Below are 20,547 nucleotides of genomic sequence, written 5' to 3' on the forward strand. Positions count from 1 at the left end.
GGTTATAAGATAACCGATTTTAAAAGTGACGCGGTGGCAATTTTGTAAATAATGACATTACTTTTAAAATCGGTTACGTTATGACCGATTTTAAAAGTCTCTGACGCTACTTTTAAAATCGGCTCTTGAAGAGCCGATTTTAAAAGTCCAATTTTAAAATCGGCTCTTCAAGAGCCGATTTTAAAAGTCTACTTTTAAAATCGGCTATCAAATAGCTGATTTTAAAAGTGTCACTTTTAAAATCGGTTATTGAACAGCCGATTTTAAAAGTAGCATTAGAGACTTAAACTTCTATCTCCGCTCCCATTCTCCCCCTAACTCCATTCTCTACTCTTTGGCTTCAATAGTTCATATATTCCTCTCTTTACTCTCTCGGACTCTCATCTAAAGTGTGCAGCTTCTCATTTTCTCGGAAGAATACAACATCAAGGTAACATTGTGTTCTATTGTCTCTTATTTCATTGTTGCTGGGGAATTTTGAGTCTGGAACGGCCCCAAAACGTCCCGTTCTGCTTGCAGCACGGGCCGTTCTGGGGCCGTTCCATACTAAACTTACTTTATTAAATGCGATATAAAATGTTTCCCACGTTAATGTTATTCCTAGATTATATGTTTTTCTTTTTTGGTGAAAGTCCTAGATTGTGTTTGGTTCTATACTTTTCATTGTTACTTTAAAATTAATTTCAAAATAATTTTTTAACATTCACATATTATTGGAAATACTAAAACTTTTGTCCGAACATTTGAGCCAAGACCATGCCTGTAGTTTAGCCAAATCTAAAATTCTTAGTTTATCAAAATTGCGATTTATGAAAAGCACGCATTCTCCAATTCCAGATGCTCCATATTGTGGCACACCAAATCACTTCCCATATACTTCCATCAACTCTTAAAATTGCTTGGCCAAAATGCAACAAAAAATGAGTCTTTGTACGTAAAGCTTTTTGAATCCCCAACAATGAATATCATTGATCCCATACTTGCATAGATTTCGGGCAAGTAAAGAAGATGTGTGATGTTGTTTCAATCGAATTTGAGCAAAATGGACATGTATTATTTCCATCCAATATTGGAATTTTTTTTCCAAATTGTTGTTCGTAGGAATTTTGTCCAACCACACTTTCCATACTAGACAAGCAATTCTTGGTGGGATTTTTAGTGTCCAAAGAGACATACAAAAAGGGTATTTAACAAATTCTCCTTGCAAGTTACAAATCAAGTAATCACAAAATTTGACAGTATATAAACCCTCTGGATGATGAGTCCAAATTGCTCTTAAAACATTAGTGATGTGAATTGGAACTTGAAACGAATTAAAATCCTTTTGTTTTTTATTTATCATGAATAAAACATGCTTTACGAGATAAAAGAAAACATGTATACCCTTGAACCTATACAACCTCTTTTAAAGATTCATGGTCCAGTTGTGTAACAATATACGAATGCAGCACACCAATGCAAAACGAACAATTGAGGGTGGTCATTCTTTTTCTTTTGTACATATAAGAAAAATATTCTTTTTCTTCTCCACCAAAAAAGAAAAACATATAATCTAGGATGCATCATAATTTGTAAGTTAATTTGATTAAATATATGGTTGACATTTACCAACTCTTGTCATTTGTATGTAATTTGGTCTATTAAAAATATATGAATTGTCTGGTATTTTATTAATTTGTAGGTTTTGTTCAGGGATCCTCCTAAAATAAGTTAAATATTTTAAAAAAAATTAACCACTTTTAACATCGGTCATGCATTGACCGATTTTAAAAGTCTCACTTTTAACATCGGTCACTGTTACCGATTTTAAAAGTCTCGCTTTTAACATTGGTTACTGTTGACCGATTTTAAAAGTGGGAATTTTAAAATCGGTCACTATTGACCGAGTTTAAAAGTCCCACTTTTAACATCGGTCAGCGACCGATGTTAAAAGTCTCACTTTTTAAAATCGGCTCTTTTAAAATCAGTCAGAGAACCGATTTTAAAAGTAAAAAATGACCGATTTTAAAAGTGTTTTTTCCACTAGTGCACTTCATGCCATCACCACTGATTCCTTCACCTTTAGTTTCTTGAACAACAGCCATAAACAATTATCTAGGAGGTTGCATGGAGGCCTCAGTATTGATACAATCTTTTCATTATTCTCAGGGTTATGGTAATGGCACGAAAGCTTCTTTCAAAATCCATACATTTTGAAATAAACATATATTCTTTTCTTGATTTCAAAAGAATATGCATTGATTTCAAAATGTATGGATTTCGCAAGAAGAAGCATATGTGCCATTACCATCACCCTGAGAAGATCGTAATAATACCAAGGCCTCTATGAAACCTCCCAGATATCCTTTTTGTACTTTACAAGCTAACTATGGCAGCAGTGTTTGGATAGAACAGGTCATTGGAGACAGACCTTGTTGGTTAGAGGGTCACACTAGAAAATGAAGGAAGGATAGAGCAAAAAATAGTGGTACAGTTGTAACGGTTAACGTTCATGTGTAGCAAATAAGGAAATATAGAAATAAAAAGATAAAGGGTAATAATGAGTAGAATCTTTAATTTCTGCTATACAAGTTTTCATGATTATAAAGAAATAAATCATATCAAATCATATATTTAATAGTCCATATAAAAAAAAATGGCTAGTATATTACCCAAGATCCATTGTGGATCCGCTCAGAGAACTCTCGGATCTTGTCCAGGACATTCCAAACATCTGGGACAACATTCTTCCCATCACTTTGTATACACAGAATCTCTTGGAGCATGAAGAGCTACATGAAGTACCGATCTATTTTTAATGTTTATCTGAAAGTCCAAGAAAAAATACAAAAGAAAATGTGATAATTCAAAAAAAATGTAGCAATTGAATCCACAATAAATATACCACACACTATTGCACTCAAGATTTCCTACTCCCAGAGTAGCCAAAGGAATTTCAAAAACCATTTTATAAAAACTATAGTTGAGATTAACACCTTTATTCCAGACGGAGCAAAAATTTCCCTTTTTCTCTAAGTCTTTGTTCTCTCCCAATTTTCCTCCATTGGAACATAAGCACCAAAAAGAATTGATTTTTGTTTTTTTTTTAGAAATTCTAGACATATCCTCAAATGGATCCTTCTCTCAACAATGGCTCATGAGGATTGGGATCTATTTGCCATCGTGAGAAGTTGCAAAGCTGCAACCTTTACTGCCACCACAAACATAAACATAAAAACCCCACCCACCATCCCCATCACTCCTATTTGATTTAAGAAAAACTTTTCAAAATAATTAATATAAGAAATTGTATGATGAAACAAAGGAAACTATTGGAATATTCCACACAAAATAAAAACCCAAACAATGTTATTCTATGGATAAAAATGGATTTCAAAAGGCTATATCAAACAAAAAGCTGTAATTATGGCCACTATTGTGCCCACACTTCTAAATTTTTTAAACCAAATAGAGTTGCATCATAAATCAAACAAATACCTTCGACAACGAACTCGAATGATAGGACCACCGTGTTTCGGGAAAGCTCCTTTGGGAGTATCTCCAAACCCTAAACCATCAACACCCATTGTACAAAATGAGAGAGGTAAACAGAATCAAAAGACAAAACTAAGATACACAGCTAAAATGGCTTCACTACATTGTCATTCGTCGAAGAGAGCTTCAATGCTTCCCTGGACAGTCATTCATTGAAGATCAGGGAGCGTGGATCAGTGAGAGCACTTTAGGTCCAAGAGTGTTGAGAGGGTTTGCGTCCGAGAGTGTTGAGAGTGAGATGAGTATGCGTCCGAGAGTATGTTGAATAGTATTTTTAGGGAACTGATGTAAATATAGCGACGTTGAATAGTATTTTTCTAGTAATGATATATGCTTCAGGAAAAGCAACTCGCCACTCATAATTAGCCAAGGATCTATCCAAGCGTTCAAAAATTTGCCCACATCTCCAAGTAAAAGGAGATCCTTGAAAACCAATGTCCATCAAGCAACAACGTTAGGAGAACCACCTATTCTTTCAAATGGTCGTAAGACAGCATTGAAATCTCCCATTAAATTCCAAAGATCATCCATGTTATCAGCAATAGTGCAGATAGCATTCTAAAGAGTTATACGACCTAGCACAGTAGGATGTGTGTAGACCATAGTACAATACCAAAAGCTAGTACCAATTTCAATCTTCATATGAATAAATTCAGCAGACTGTTTCATGACAACAACATTCCATATCGAAGACTTCCAAAACCACCAAATACCACCAGATTACCCATGTGCATAAACTAAAAATCTTCTATCACAAGAAATATGTTGAGCTATCATCCTTGCTTGCTCCCCACTTATACGTGTTTCAAGCAAACAAAGGACACCTACGTCATGGACTCGAATCGAATCATTAATTAATGAAGAAAAATCTTTACTTCCTACCCCCTGCAATTTTGACATAGGAAATTCATTGAGATTCTTTAGGAGTGTTGGGTTTAGAAACCCTAAAATTCTCTTGGTCAGATAAACCTTCCCTAATCATACATAAAGACATAATCTTCCCATCAAAATTAAAATGTTTACGTAAAGCTTCCGCAAATGCAATTGTTTCTTCATCCAGTACAACAACATGAGTAGATGGCCTACTTAGAATAGGACCAGCATGAGAGGATGATGTCATTAAGAGTAATCCCTCAAGGACCCACTTAGTATTGAGTCTTTGATCACTACAAGAAATGTTACATGTAGTGACATACAAAAAGTGTCACTATAGGTACAATATATGTAGCTATATGTCTATTTGACATATAGTTACACACAATTTTAGTGTTAATTTTGAATGAGATTTAACAATATATTTTGTGTGTCACTATAGTCTATACCCACATTTTTTAATAAAATACCAACATATATTGTAGTTATTGTGTGGGTAAAAGTAATTTTTAGTGACATATATAGTGCACTATAGGGTGTGTGTCATTATATGGCAATTTTGTTGTAGTGGATCAAAGTCTTATTAGCATGTGAATCTGACAAGATTACAGTCAAGGAAGAATCCTTCTGTTTAGCTATCATTTTCTTTAACCCTATATTATTAGAAGCTTCCTTTTTAATAATGCCACTTTTCTTGGATTTCAAAGCATGACCAATTTGGTCAAACTTTCCTCAAGCAACCTGAGGATTCTTGCCTCCTAATGGGTTACGTATCTTTAGATGTGTCTGCTTGTTTTGAATGGATGGTTCTTTGTGTGAAACAGAATCCTGATATTCAACTAATTCCCTATCAACTGATACATCGCCCTAATCTTTCTCCAATTCCAAAGTGTAATTGCCCTTATTCTTTGGAATATTTTGATTCTGAGAAGAATTTTTTCCTTTTTCGACCAACATCTATGGTCTGTATAAATCCCCTGACTCAACCACAAGATCAAAGTTGGAATCCACAAATCCTTAGTTGGATTATGGCTTTGGTTTTCTAGTTCTTGCAAAGATGAGTTTTTCAAATTTTTACCTACATCATTAACTTCCATTGTGCCCTCTCTCTATGGAGTAATCTTGTCTGGATTGTCCTTAGAAACTTGAGCCAAATCCCCACACTATTCTTGCCTATGCCCATACTTACCACAATGGAAACAAATAGCATGCAGTCTTTCGTACTCCAGTTTAATAACATGACCTATAACATTGATCATAGACACCAGTTTCTTCCTCAAATTCACTTCAACATAGACCCGTGCAAATTTTCCCTGAGAATGAATAGATGTAAGTTTGTCTATCTTTAACATAGACCCTAACTTACTACCAACACGCCAAAGAAAGCAATCGTTATAGAGTTCAATGGGCAACCTTGGAATATAGATCCTAGTTGCAACCTTTCTTGTTTGTGAAGCAGTCATAGTAAAAAATGGTCTCCATCATTGGACAACAATGTAGCGGTCAGCTATCATCCATGGTCCCTCATAGAGAGCATGTCGATAGTCTTTTTCTGCAAAAAAACTACACCAAGAAATAATCGTTTGGCAGATCTATTATGCGGAAAAATCCTACCTTAACCCAATCATGATTAATCTTACTCTCAATAGCCTTAAAGGATAATATTTTTTCCAACACATTGATCACCAAAGCATTTTTCCATGGTGCACACCATTATTCAAAGTCTTCTTGCGAGACATTTATTTTCAGGCAAGGATTAAGATCCTCTCCACCATCATCCAAATCATTTTGTATCTTTGAAAATTTCTCTTAAAAGCCATCCATCTCTTTTAACAAATGATTATAGTCAGAGAAGATCATCCCATCACCTGTTGATAACATGCTATCAACATATGTGCGCTTGGTTTCAGCAACAACATGAGTATCATCATAATTTCAGTCCATGATAGCATCATGAACCCCTTCCTTTTCATTCTTCGTCTTCACCTTCTTGGTGCAGCTTGACTCCCATTATCAGCCACTGGATCAAGAACATTCACATTCTCCATTCTCAGTTTGGACTAGTAGATTCTTATTTATTGTGACATCCTTCTATTCCAAATTTTTAATAAGAAAATTTCATGTTAAGAATTAAAAATATTTTAATAAAACAAGTTTGACTTAGTCATTTTAGTAAAAGGGTTCACAAAAACATCATAAATAAAACTTTTAACTAAAATATGATTAAACTTTCAAAATAATCAAAACAAGGCATAAACCACCTTCTTACACAAAACTCCAATAAAACATAAAAAGTCATAAAATGAATTAAACTCTATCAACTAACAAAAATATATAAGTCTCATTATCCCTAATGTCACATTATCATAACAAGATCTCAGAATAATCATTGAAGCACTAGCACTACTAGGAAAATACTATTTTACATCATCATTTTTACATCAGTTAACATAAAATCGATGTAGAAATAAAACAAGGTGGCATTTTTGTAAATAAGCGTAAAAGGTTAGTATATTTACATCGATTACACGTAAAAACGATGTAATATATCATGTTTTACATCGATTATCTTAAGGACCAATGTAGTGTCTCAAGATCAACTCGTCTGCAACTAAACCCTTTGTACATTCTCACAATCCCTAATTGTGTTCTCCTTCTACCTAATCATTCGCTCGCATGCAACCAAACCCAAACCCAAGATTGAAGGTGATGTAATGGGATAATGAAAGTGGGTAGCGACCTTTTACATGGCGTCGACCTACAACACTGTGAGGAAGCTGCCTCAACGACTGCCGCCGTGCCGCCACCATTCGTCGTGCCGTCGTGGAGCACGTGGTCGGACGGTCGCTCAACGGCCTCCCCCTAGAAGGCTTCAACTACGCTCCATCCTGGGACAGTGCTGCGAGATGTCGATCAGCTTCGTTCAGATCCCAGTAGGCATGGCTGGTTCTTTGCTCCTCGTCGAGAAGGAGTACACCGTTCCCATGGCCACCACCGAGGAATGCCTCGTCGCCAGCACCAACCGTGGCTACAAGGCCATTCACACTTCCGGTGGCGCCTCCTCCATAGTCCTTCGCGATGCCATGACCAGAGCCCCTGTGGTTCGATTCTCCTCCACCAAATGTGCCTCTAAGCTTAAATTCTACTTAGAAGACCCTCACAATTTCAATTCCCTCTCTATCGCTTTCAACAAGTAATTTTTATTTTCATTTCACTTATTCTCTTTTTAATAAGTAACCATACTCCTAGTATATACTAGAAAAAAGGAGCATTATTACATAATCTTAATATTGTTGTATTATTAAATGGAGACATTGTTGGTTTCTTGAAGAATTCATGTTTCTTTTCTTTGATTTGCAAGTTGCCCACAACTAATTTGATCTCAGATTATGCTGTTAATTGGAAATGTGGGCATGTTTCATTGATTTTAACATCAATAAATTGGAGATGCCTTAATAAGCTTTCTTTTTCCCTTTAATGTTCACCTGATATTGATGGGACAAATATAAATTTTGCACAGGGTTTGCAGAGAAATTGAAAGAGCTATAAACTAAGGTGGATTAACTATCTAAGGCTAGGATTAAAGAGACAATTCTAGCCCCTCATCACATGTTAGGCAACAAGTATGCCACAAGAGTAAATCTTCTTTCACTTTTATCAGTTTTTATTAGTTTCAATTTTATGAGCAAGTTGGTATCCAGTAAGTAAATTTTTTAACTTTCAATCTAAAATATTGATCTAGACTTGTTAGGAATAGGTTTTAAATGTTAATTATGTTTTAATTAGTGTAAAATGATTCAAATATATAGAAACAATGATTTATCCAATTCAATGTTTGTGGATTAAACTAGAGAAGGTAAAAGGATTACGAGTAGCTTCATCTTTAATTCTATTTTATGGAAGCAATTGGTCCTTTTAAAGAAAAAAAAAGTATACTTTGTCCATCCCTCCATCCTCCTAATGTCTTAAACATCATGGACTTCGGTGGTGAGGTATACTTCGTGTTATTTATAGATGAACTTTTATGGTTTGTAGTTAAATTTTTGATAATGAAAGTTGAATTCGGTTGGAATCTATTGTAGTGTATTTATCATTTACGTGTACCAAATCTAAGTAGGATGTAGTGGTTTGGTATTGTTTTCAATTCTTAGCAATTCAACGAGCATATTAAGAATGTGATTCTTCCATTCTATAATATAATATATAATTCTTCTATTTTAGTGTATTTATCATTTACGTAGGGTACAGGGATTCTTAGCAATTCTAATTCAAAGGAAGAATATAATATATAATATAGAGTTCTATGTCTAAAAGTGAAAATTCGGAATGCATTGTGGCTATAGATTTCAGGCATCATTATATAATTATACTTGCTTTAGATTTGCAGCATGCTATTTAACAAGCAAATAAAGTCTGATTTCAAACTGCTACTTTCACAGATATTTGTTCCATCAAATCCTTGTGGAGCTGAAACACTACCCCCTAGAATTATTGTATCAGAATGTGATTTTTGTTTGCACAAATTATGGGGTGAACCAAGTGAGGTATGTTGACAAGCAGTTACTTATGATGTGAAAAATTATCTGTAGTTTGTAGTTACTAAGTCTCATGTTGTACTATAAATATAAAATTGAAACAAACCCCAATTGCATCTCTCTCTCTCCCTTACCTGTTTGAGTGTTGTCTATTGTTGTGATGGTGGGTGTTATAGGAAAATAGAGAGCCATGTGTAGCTATATTTCTTTCTTCCATGTGTAGCTATATAGGATACAAATCAAAACTATGACCCCTGACGCATGGTTTGCATGTCCATATTGGTTAGAGATGTGCTCTTATCTCAATTATGTCTTTATGCGGCTCTTATTCATGCATGAGACCATTGCATGTTAGTGCGTCAAGAGCCATGCATGTTGATAAGCTAGTGTGGATAGTGCTGACATGTTACATGTCTATTTCTTTGATATATTTCTTGCAAACAATCTAATGAAACCTTGAATGTTGTAGGATTTAAAGAAAAGGCCAAAGTATTTAGTTACATTCACTATTGGTTATGAACAGAGGCATGATATCAATGCTAAAATGAAAAAGGTTATATATAGAGATTGATTGCTCTCATATATATGAATTTATTTGTATATTTACCATTTCGTATTTTCTTCAAAATTTCTTATTGTGAAATCGTTATGTAGTTTTCTGATGATTTTGCAATTTTTTTCTTTCATCATAATGGTCGGACTAGTGAATGGGATGCAATCCATATTAGCGCAAGAAAACAAACAAAATAGTATAACAATTCATCTTTTATTTTTATTTATATTTTAATATAGAGGAATTATATAATAGATCAATCACATACTTTTGTTTTATTATTAACCAGTATCAACAATTACATGTAGTGACTCATACAATATATAATAGCAATGCTACAATGAAAAAGGTTATATATAGAGATTGACTACTCTCATATATATGAATTTATTTGTATATTTACCATTTCGTATTTTCTTCAAAATTGCTTATTGTGAAATCGTTATGTAGTTTTTTGATGATTTTGCAATTTTTTTCTTTCATTATGATGGTCGGACTAGTAAATGGGATGCAATTCATATTAGTGCAAGGAAACAAACAAAATAGTATAACAATTCATCTTTTATTTTTATTTGTATTTTAATATAGAGGAATTATATAATATATCAATCACATACTTTTTATTTTGTTATTAACTAGTATCAACAATTACATGTGGTGACTCAGACAATATAATTTGGTGACTCAGACAATTTAAAATTGTCTAGAACTCAGTTTTGTATGTAAATTACATAATCTGCTTAGAGAGAGAGGCTTAGTAAGTAGGTTTGATGGCTGATCCTATGCAAGAATATTATACTTATGTAAGGTTTTGATGAGAACCTTTTCTCTGACAAAGATGAGATATAACTCCATATGCTTAATTTTTTATGAGAACCTTATTGTAATTACAAGGTAATTATTAGGATCCTAGGCTTAGTAGTTGAGAGCTTCATATGCTTCTAATTCTTGGAATCTACTAATTGGGAATTTAAACATTCACCAACTTGAGCTATATCAGCCAGGAACTGCATGCTACCAACTTCTCCATTTGGGTTAGGAATAGCAACAATTAAGTTCTGTTGTTGTATATCATGAGTAGATGATCCAACTCCATCATTTCAAACAGGAATATTAGCCATCAAGTTAGCAGCTAATCCAGAATTATCAATAGAAATAACAGTCACCACTGATTTAACCAAAATAGCACCAAAATCATTAGCCCCTTTATATAAGTTTCTCTTTGAAGTCTTTATTTTTTGAATTTGTGGTTGTCGCTACTTGTTACTTATATCTAGTAAAATGAATCTTTTTAGCATTCTTATCTACCTTAGAATGTGTAGTTCTTCTCTCTTGAATAAAATGTTACTGTACTTTTCACTCTTATTCTTGGATTCTTTGTTAAAAATGAAAGAACCTAGTTATAGGGAAAGAAAACTTGAACAGAGAACCTGAAAACTATTTTTTGTATTATTATTCAATTAATATTTGAAATTATGGTCCATTATGGAATGGTTATATATTTGTATTATTTCCCTCCATCTCTCTAGTGGCCATATGGCTAGTTTTTTCATGTGATATCTTGTTATGATTTACAACGATCATGTTATATTGTAAGCCAACAATTCCATGTTAACTATAACACCTTGTTTATTTGGTAGGTAGAAGATTTTAAAGACCCAGATGTACATCATTAACTTATTTTGCATCTATTTGGATTGTTTCCAGGGCACACAATTAGTCTCGAGAAAACTATAGACCTCTGTAAGGCTATGGAAACAAGTCTAATTAAAAGAGGTCTTTTATGAGAACTTTAATTAAGAGCTAAACTTTTTTAAGAGATAATAGTTATTTTTTCTTACAATTTGTATCAAACCACATCTCTCATTCTTTATTATGTTGAAATTTCATATGCTTAGACGAACTGAACCCCATATGTAATATTAATATCTCATTGGAAGGAATTTGTATAAAATATTGTCTAATGGTATCATGTGTTTATTCCTTATGAATAGATAAAATGATTTTATGTGTTGAGACTTAGAAAACTTTCAAAGATTCATGAGTTTTAGGTGGGTGAGAATAAAAGAATAGAAGAATCATGAATTTTAAGTGAGAGCAAGAATAAAAGAATCATGAGTTTTACATTTTATGATTTTTTTTATCTTTCTTAATATTGTTGATATTTTAATTTATTTTCTATCATTATAATGTTATTAATAATCTTTAATGTGTGCAAAATTTGTCTTCACAATTTTCTATCATTAATTTTTATTTCATTTCTACCAATTGACATTGCTTTTACTTAATAATTTCTTAAGATTTTCTGCTTGTACTAGTCATAAGGAGAAAGTTTTTTTTTTAATTTTTCCTCATTCTTTTTAATTATTTTTTCACTATAAAGTGTATTAGTTCATTCTGGAGGCAAATGACTTCAATGATTAGTACTTGACAGTGTGATGTTATATATAAGATATTTTGGGATAATTGATGTAGAATTACCTATAAAGCTTTCTACAATGTAGAATAATGTATATTTTACATCGGTTCTATCAATAACTGATGTAGAATATGACATATTTTACATCGGTTCTTGGTGGAACCGATGTAAAATATGACATATTTTACATCAGTTATGTCAATAACCGATGTAGAATATATCATATTTTACATCAGTTTTGTCAATAACCGATGTAGAAATGAGACTTTTTACATCGGTTTTTACACTTTCTACATCGCTTGAATCTACATCATTTTCAAAACCGATGTAAAATGTCTAAAAAAATTGATGTAAAATGTGTCTTCTGTAGTAGTGTAGGTTTCGTCTCCCTCAAACACCTCTTCCTACACTTGATCTCACCCTACAAGCAACGATCAACCCAAATGCTCACAACAAAAAAATGGAGTAAGAATAATCTCATTCATTCATAGTACATATAAGTTATAAAGATATCACTAAAAGACATGCATCATAACACCAATCATTCTACATTTATTCACTCTCAACAACAATCATTCAAGTAATTCAATCAATTTTCATTATAATATAAAGACTCGTGCAATTCATGCAATTAACTCATATGCATGTGGTACCAATCACCTCATCATCATCAAAATCAAGATAGCCTAGAAGCCATAGAACAGGATTGTCCCATCTACGGTGATATTCCTTGAACCACTCTAAACCAAGGGATATCTATTAGGGTCCTATCAAAGTGTTACAATTGGTCATGGTTGTATCACATTCCCACTAAAATTTTCCCACCATAACACCCCCAAGGAATAGGTAGATAACCTATAAAACCCACTTACATAGACTCATGTTATTCTACTAACATAATATGTATGCATGGACTCCAACAATCACATCACCTCATTATATATATGCAACAACCATGCATCCATTTTATTTGTCAATCCACAACACTAGACTTATCCATCACTTCTCATCACATTACTCACAGTAACTCAATACATTGTGTCTATATTATTCCTCATACATGCTCAACATTCACACTCACAAAGATATATTAATATCATCTTACATAAATATCATCATTATTATAAAATTTTAATCATTTGTTTGTCACATTATAACATTATCATTTTGGCATCATTATCATAACATCATCACACATCATAATTTTATACATTACCATTACTCATATCATATATAGGGACTTAAAGAATAACACAACTCACGAATTATATACTCTTATCTTGAGATTTTAGGACATTGTGTGATCTAAACGTGATATCTAGAGTTACACTTATGATATTAAGTTGATATTAATTTTATTAGAAATATAATATAATTATTTACAACTTTTATGTTGACCTCCAGAGTTGATTTTACCATCTACTATTTTTTTTAAAATACAAAATTACAATATTTTTGTCTAATTATGATAACTTGGCATTCACTCGCTAATTTAATCATAACTTAAGTTCTAGATCTCCTTTTTGGTTGATTCCAGTGTCATTAGAAATTTAACATCTAAGATTATAACTATTATACATACCATAAAACCTAATTAGGTCATTAAAGAATCCTCGTAATGCGTACAAGTTTTAGACATTATGTTTCGCGTACAGAATGTGAGACTCATCTTATGACTCACATAACACAGTTGTTTCTTAACATTTTATGTGATTCTTGAGTCTAAAATATAGCCCCAAATGTCTAATTTCTAACCCAACAAACAAAACTCTATTTAGTTAATCATGTAGAGAGAAATCACTTAAATATTGAGATATGTTCATACCAAAATTTTCATAATTAAACAAATCACACAAAATTCCCAAATCACACACCCTAACCCTCAAACAATTCAATTCATCACAAGATCAATCCAACCATGCAATTTCATCATGATTACTAAAAAACTTACAAAAATAGTTATATAGTAACATCCATTGCATATCATTCACATAAGCATAGATTAACAACCTAAGAGACTTAGGGATTGCCTTTCTACTCTTATCCCTCATATATACTCATGAATGTGACAATATCAATCCCACCTTATCCCGAGTGATGATTCCATAGCACAAGTGTGTTCTTTGTAACTTTAGTCGCTATTGTACACTCTCTTTGATAGTTAATTGGAAGATAGTCACAAGGAAGCGAAAGGAGGGCGACCTAGGGGTACACATGGCACATAATAAAAATATCTCTCTTTTGGATAAATTGGTGTGGGATCTTTTCCACAATAAACACAAGTTTTGGGTGCAAGTGGTGCAAGTGGTGCAAGCTAAATATCGAGGGGAAGAGGTTCATTCTCTCCTCTAAAATCATGGTTCATTTTTTCTTTCCTCGTTGAAGAAGGTGTTTGAAGTGTTGCACCCTGGTTTTCAATTACAACTAGGTAATAGAGAATATAGCTTTTGGTTTGATGACTGGTTTTATGGGGTATCATTTGCTCACGAGGTGCCATTTGTGCATATTTGAGACCTTCATCTTTGTCTTAATGATGTGTAGTAAGATGGCAGGTGGAATATTCTAAAGCCATTGAATTTGTGGTTGTCTGAGGAGGTTATGTTAAAGCTTTAGGATATGAAAGTTTGGCTCCATTCCTCCGTCAGGGATTCAGTGGTGTGGTCTACTAGTGTGATTGGTGAGTATTCAACATGATCGAGGTGCCATTGGCTTTGTGGCAAGGACATGGCCAAATCTAGTGCTTGGCAGTCGTTGTGGAAATTGCCTATGGCGAAGACTAAAATGTTCTTTCTTTGGCAAATAGGGCAGGAAGCTCTCCTTACTTGCAGTTTTTTGGTTAGGTAGCATGTTTTGCACGATGGGACTTGTTAGGGATGTGGTTAAGGTTGGAAACATTGCACCATGTGTTCTTTGTGTGTGGTAATGCTAACCAGATTTGAATACATCTAAATTTGGTGGATATCTAGCCATAGAGGAATGGCATGGCATGGATGGCTTAGTTTCGAGAGTGTTTTGGGAAGTATCATATTTTTTTGTTCATCATATGTTGGACTCTTTGGAAGATTCGTAACGAGCATGTGTTTAACATGAAGGAGCGTAGTATTTGGGACACTACTCATCGAGTGTGGGATCTACATGGGGCCATGTAGGCCGTGTATGTAGGGAATGAAGACTCCAGTTTGGTTTAGAACTATGTGACTTGGGTTACATGTGCCTTAGCTGGAGGGGATCAAGTAAGTTTTCATGTTGATGGCAGTTCCCTAGGACAATCGGGACCAACAGGTGTTGGTGGAATCATTAGATATTTAGGAGGACATAGGTTGTGGGGGTTTATGAGGGACATTGGTCTACCTGATAACCTAAAGGCCAAACTACTAGCATTATTGTTTGGGCTTCAATTGGCATGGAGGAAGAGATACTCCTCGATTTTATGTGTTTCTAATTCTTAGAGTTTTTAAAGTGGGTAACCCAGCTTGGCCCAGCCTAACCCACCACAAGTTGGGAAATAGGTGGGGCAACCCGACCCGACTCACCTTTAGATGAGTTTTAAAAAAAATCAACCCGACCTGACTCATTATATATTAGTGGGTTAATGGGTTGGCTCACTTTAAATTAAAAAAATTGAAATTTATAAATATATATATATATATATATATATATATATTATATTTATATTTTAAAATTCCAATTATGTTAACAAATAAGACAAATAAAATGTCAAAAAGGAATTAGATATAATCTACAACCAGCTTAATTAACTTATCAAATCAAAGTTGTTACATAAAATATTGACAAATAATATCAAATTGGCACTAATTATCATAATTCACAACTAGTATGTACAAAATTTATTTAATGGTATAAATATATAATCACATAAATTAATATCTGTAAACATAAAAAGTAAAAAATAAAATAAAAAATAAAAAAATATTACGTGAGTCAACATGTGAGCCAACCCAACTCACCACGGGTTAGCTCGTAGTGAGTCAGATTGTAAGTGAGTCGACCCAAATTTTTCTTATAACTAAAATAAGTTAAAAATTTTTGGTTAAATTCGACTCAAACCCATGGTGGATCAGATTGGCTCAGAGCTTTTAACACTCTTTGACAACTCTACTAATTTTACACATGCTTTTGGATTTGATTAATCATGATGTATGGTGCAATCATAGTCATTCACCACTTAAGGAGCTTGTAGCCAGGCCTTGGAATCTTAGTTTACTTCATTTGTTGAGAGAATGCAATAAATGCACCGATTTTTGGGCAAAATTAGGTCCAAACTCGAGTATTACTTTGGTAGAGTCACATGATCCTCCAATTGAGTTAGAGTCTCAACTCTTAGCTAACACGAGTAGAATTCCAATTTTAAAGTTGTAATTTTTATTGGTGTCCACTTCTTTTTGTTATCAATACATTAAAAAAAAGATAAAAATAAAAAAAGAAATAGTCATTGAGCCAATTGATTTTCCCATTCACCGATTATTTTTATTTTTCTCTATTACATCATTATTTTTAACATATTTTTTTCTTTATTGTTTCTCCCTCCCTTGGGGTTTGTACAAAAGTATTGTAAAATCAACATTTCTCGTTGATGAGCAATACCAATCTCAACAGGAATGCACGAGGGAATTGACTAGCTAACAACAAGACATTATAATGCATTCTACTCATCAATTAAAACACTCCCTCTCATATTCAAGTGACTCCTCTAAAGTAAAAATAAAATAAAATTGTGGGTAAAACAAACATTTTCCTTACATATAACTTGTAACACCCCACTTTTCATTAATATAATATAAGTACTTTATTAATAATTATGATATTTTTATTTTATTAGTAAGGATTGTTAAATATTTGTTTTAATTATTTAATACATTTTGAAATATAATATATATTGATATTATTAAAGGTTATTATAACATTTATTAACAGGGAAGAGAATTTGTAACTATGGTTAAGTGTTTTAATTAAAGAGGTGATGGCAAAGGAAGGAGAAGTGAATGGAGTTCTTCTCCTTAGCTTCACCAAGGCACGGATCTTCTTCAATGGAGACTTGATGACCGAATGTTTGAACTCTTGAATGGAGAGGATTCACGGATGGAATGAGGCTAAGCCAAGGATGGAAGCATCCAAGCTTAAAGATCAAGGGAAAGCTCACTTCAAAAGGTAGGAAAACCTAGCTAGGGTTCCTAAAAGTGAAGGCTCTCTCTCACGGTGACTCTTGAAGAAATTTGGCAGAAAATGTGCTCTCAACTTTCATATATCAAAAGTGTGTACAATGGCTTGGAGGGAAGCTTAAATAGGACCGGAAATGAAAGCTACTTGGCGCCAATGTGAAGGCTTCACATGTGGCGCCAAGATTTGAATTCAAATTTGAAAATTTGAATTCAAATCTCTCACCACATGTATGTTACCGGTTCACATAGTTGCTAAGTGAATTAAGGTTTGATTTAACTTGAATTTAGGGTTGCATTTGGGTCACACATGTTCAGCCAAGGTGGCGCCATCCATGTGATTCCAAATGTAACTTAAATGCAAGCTAAATTAAACCTAGTTTAACCTAATCCTATTTAACAAGTTTTCCTCCTAATTCCTAGACTAATGACCTAAATACAATGGTCCAAGTAATACAATGAATAGAAAAAATTACAAGAAAGAGAATGAGCCCAATATTGGGTATCAAAAGCCCAAAGCCCAAGAAGCCCAATTACAAGCCCAAAATTCATTAACCCTAATCTATGGTCATAATACAAGACCAAAAACAAAGTAACTTCCTATTCTATGAAAATACAATAAAACATGGTGTTTACTCAAGTAAAGCCCAAGTGAGAAGCACCCTAGGCCCACCAAGCCCATTGGGCCCACTAAGCTCTGAAGCTGACAAGTCTTCAAGTAGTCTCCTGGCCATAGCTCTAGTGGTTGGACCCTTGGCCCATGCTCTTCCATCAAGAGGGGTTAAGGGGAGGTTTTTAAAAGAATAATTTTCTGATCAAACCTTCCTACGCCTCTATTTTCACGTTCTCTAACGTTCGATGCTCTAAAGAGAACGCATCTGGAGAGTAAGGAGAAGGAATCATCGAAGAGGAGTTAGAGGCGTAGATCTGATACCTACTCCAGGTAAGGAGGAGTGAGAACACTCATTTCTAGGGATTGGGTGTATGCATGAAGGGTAGAGGAATTGGCCTCCAATCCCATAAATTTTCTGTTTGATGAGATGTTGTGTATGTTTGATGTAATTTGTCGGGTAGATTCCAAATATATAATTTATTTGATGATCAAATGTTTTTAGAGTAATTAATTGAGTGCTCGATAGAAAGGGGTTAGAACCCTAGAAGGATTGGCCCCAATTCCATAAGTTTTCCATTTGATGAATTGTTATGTGTGTTTGATGTGATTTAACGAGTAAATTTTGAATATATATTTTATTTAATGATCAAATGTTTTTAGAGTAGTTAATTGAGTGCTCTGTAGAAGGGAGTTAGGACCCTAACGAGAGAAATTTGATGAATTTAAGGGATAAGAGTTGTAGATGCTGAAATTGGTGAGTTTCCTATATGTAAAACAAGCTCTAAGTATTTATAATTTGTATGATTGATTTGGGTGATGTTTGCTTCAAGATTTTGTTCTATAATTGATATGTTTGGGGGTTGGAACACACGCGATGTCGGGCTTAGGTGCTCAATGTTGAGTGTGCCTTCATGTGTATGAAGGCACTACCTAGATGTGATGGCGCCAAGCATGGAAATGTCCATGCCAGGCGCAAAAGGTTTTGGTTGCTCTCTGCATTGGCTTAAAGTCAGGCGTGAGAGAGGTTGGGTGTTCTTTGCCTTGGCTTAAAGCTGGGTGTGGGTTCCTAAGCTTGGCGTGGATTGTCAGGAGGCTCTCTTTAATGTTTTAAATGATGTTATTATGATATTTATGATTGATTATATGATGATGAATGTGTGTATGTGTGTGTGTGTGTATATATATGTGTGTGTGTATATATGTGTGTGTATATATATGTGTGTGTGTGTGTGTGCCTGGTGAATGATGATTACTATCTTGGTAGATGATAATTGATGTGGATGAGTAAAGATGTGCCTAATGAATGATGATTTCTATCTTGATGAATGATAATTGATGTGGATGAGTATTGATGTGCCTGATGAATGATTTCTATCTTGATGGAGGATAATTGATGTGGATGAGTATAAATGTGCCTGATGAATGATGATTTCTATCTTGATGGATGATAATTGATGTGGATGAGTATAGATGTTAAAGAATGATGAATGATATGATGATAATGATGAAATTGTATAGAAGTATTTACATGATTGTGACTTGCATCATATCCGCATGATTTTGTGGTTCTGGTGGGAACCTGTTAGTGTTTTGGTGGGAACACTTTTGTATTGGTAGCCTAAGATTAACTCGAGTCTTAAGTACCAACTGTATATTCTTAATGATGATGACCAGGTACCTCATGCATTTAGGTGTAGATGCACATCGCATTGCATTTCTGCATATGTGCTTGCGAGTGGAATGGTTGGTGTTTATAAGTGGAATTGAAGTTTGAATTGTTGATATTATAGTTGAAGTATGAATTGTTGTATTATATTTTGAAGTATTAATTGTTATTAATATATTGTTTATCGTGAAGGGATGAGATGCCAAGGGTTACAGCCAATTTCCTATAGAATGAGATTGTTCACACTCCTTGTTTGTTTTTGGCGTGTCTCTTGTATGTTTTGCAGCTGAAAATACTCAATCTTGGGAGGAGCAAGGAGAGATCTAGGTATGTGTGGACTCTAATGCTAATGTGGCACTGGGGATTTGAAGTAGTTTAGGAATTATATTACTTCCTTGTTATTTCAGTATTTTGAATTTACAAATTATTTACTACTACTCTATTTACTAATTTTTCATATGACCTGGATCATTCTATTTATAAATTTGTATGAAGATGTAATTGAGATTTTATGAATTTAATTAGTATCAAACTTGGGAGTAGATGGGTGTCACGTACCTTCCACATATACAAGAATAGTTGGTGTAACCCAAAAAGAATACAAGTTATTTTTCATTATAATTTTGGAAATCATTATTTGATCTGTATAATTTTGGAAACTTTGCCGTGCATCTCTCCAGCTGGGAAAAAAAGTTATTTTACATATTTGAACCATAATAAACGATGTCTAATGTAAGAGTATTTTTAATTTCTTTAATTTAAAAAATTTATTTTTAATCCCTCAAATTTAAAATAATTTTTTTAGTATTTATAATTTTTATAAAAAAAAATTGTTTTACTTTCCTAAGCCACTAATTACACATGAAAGTAATAAATTGAAATAATTATGCAGCATCAACTTTATTTAATGTTATATTTTTATTAATAGAGACTAGTAGTTAGATTTAACAGATTTTCTAAAAAAATTGAATATAAGACTAGAACAAAAAAATTTAAAATTAGAAATTAAAAAAATTAATTTTAAATTTAAAGGACTAAAAATAAATTTATCTTAAATTTAAAAAATTAAAAATATATTTAAACCTAAAAAAATCCATATATTTAGTGTAAAGTTTTATTAGACAATTATATCCTTTAAATTCTTCCTAAACCATTCGTTACTCTCTTTTTCATGGCA

The 20,547-nt window shown here is 33.3% G+C and overlaps 1 pseudogene; it reads left to right on the forward strand.

Annotated features, from left to right (window-relative positions):
• Nucleotides 1-7,154: 7,154 nt before the first annotated feature.
• LOC109803809 (3-hydroxy-3-methylglutaryl coenzyme A reductase 1 pseudogene) lies at nucleotides 7,155-7,604 on the forward strand (annotated as a pseudogene).
• Nucleotides 7,605-20,547: the final 12,943 nt, after the last annotated feature.

Source organism: Cajanus cajan, chromosome 2 (genome assembly GCF_000230855.2).
Source record: "Cajanus cajan strain Asha chromosome 2, NIPB_CcT2T_4, whole genome shotgun sequence".
In the NCBI taxonomy this organism is placed as follows: domain Eukaryota; kingdom Viridiplantae; phylum Streptophyta; class Magnoliopsida; order Fabales; family Fabaceae; genus Cajanus; species Cajanus cajan.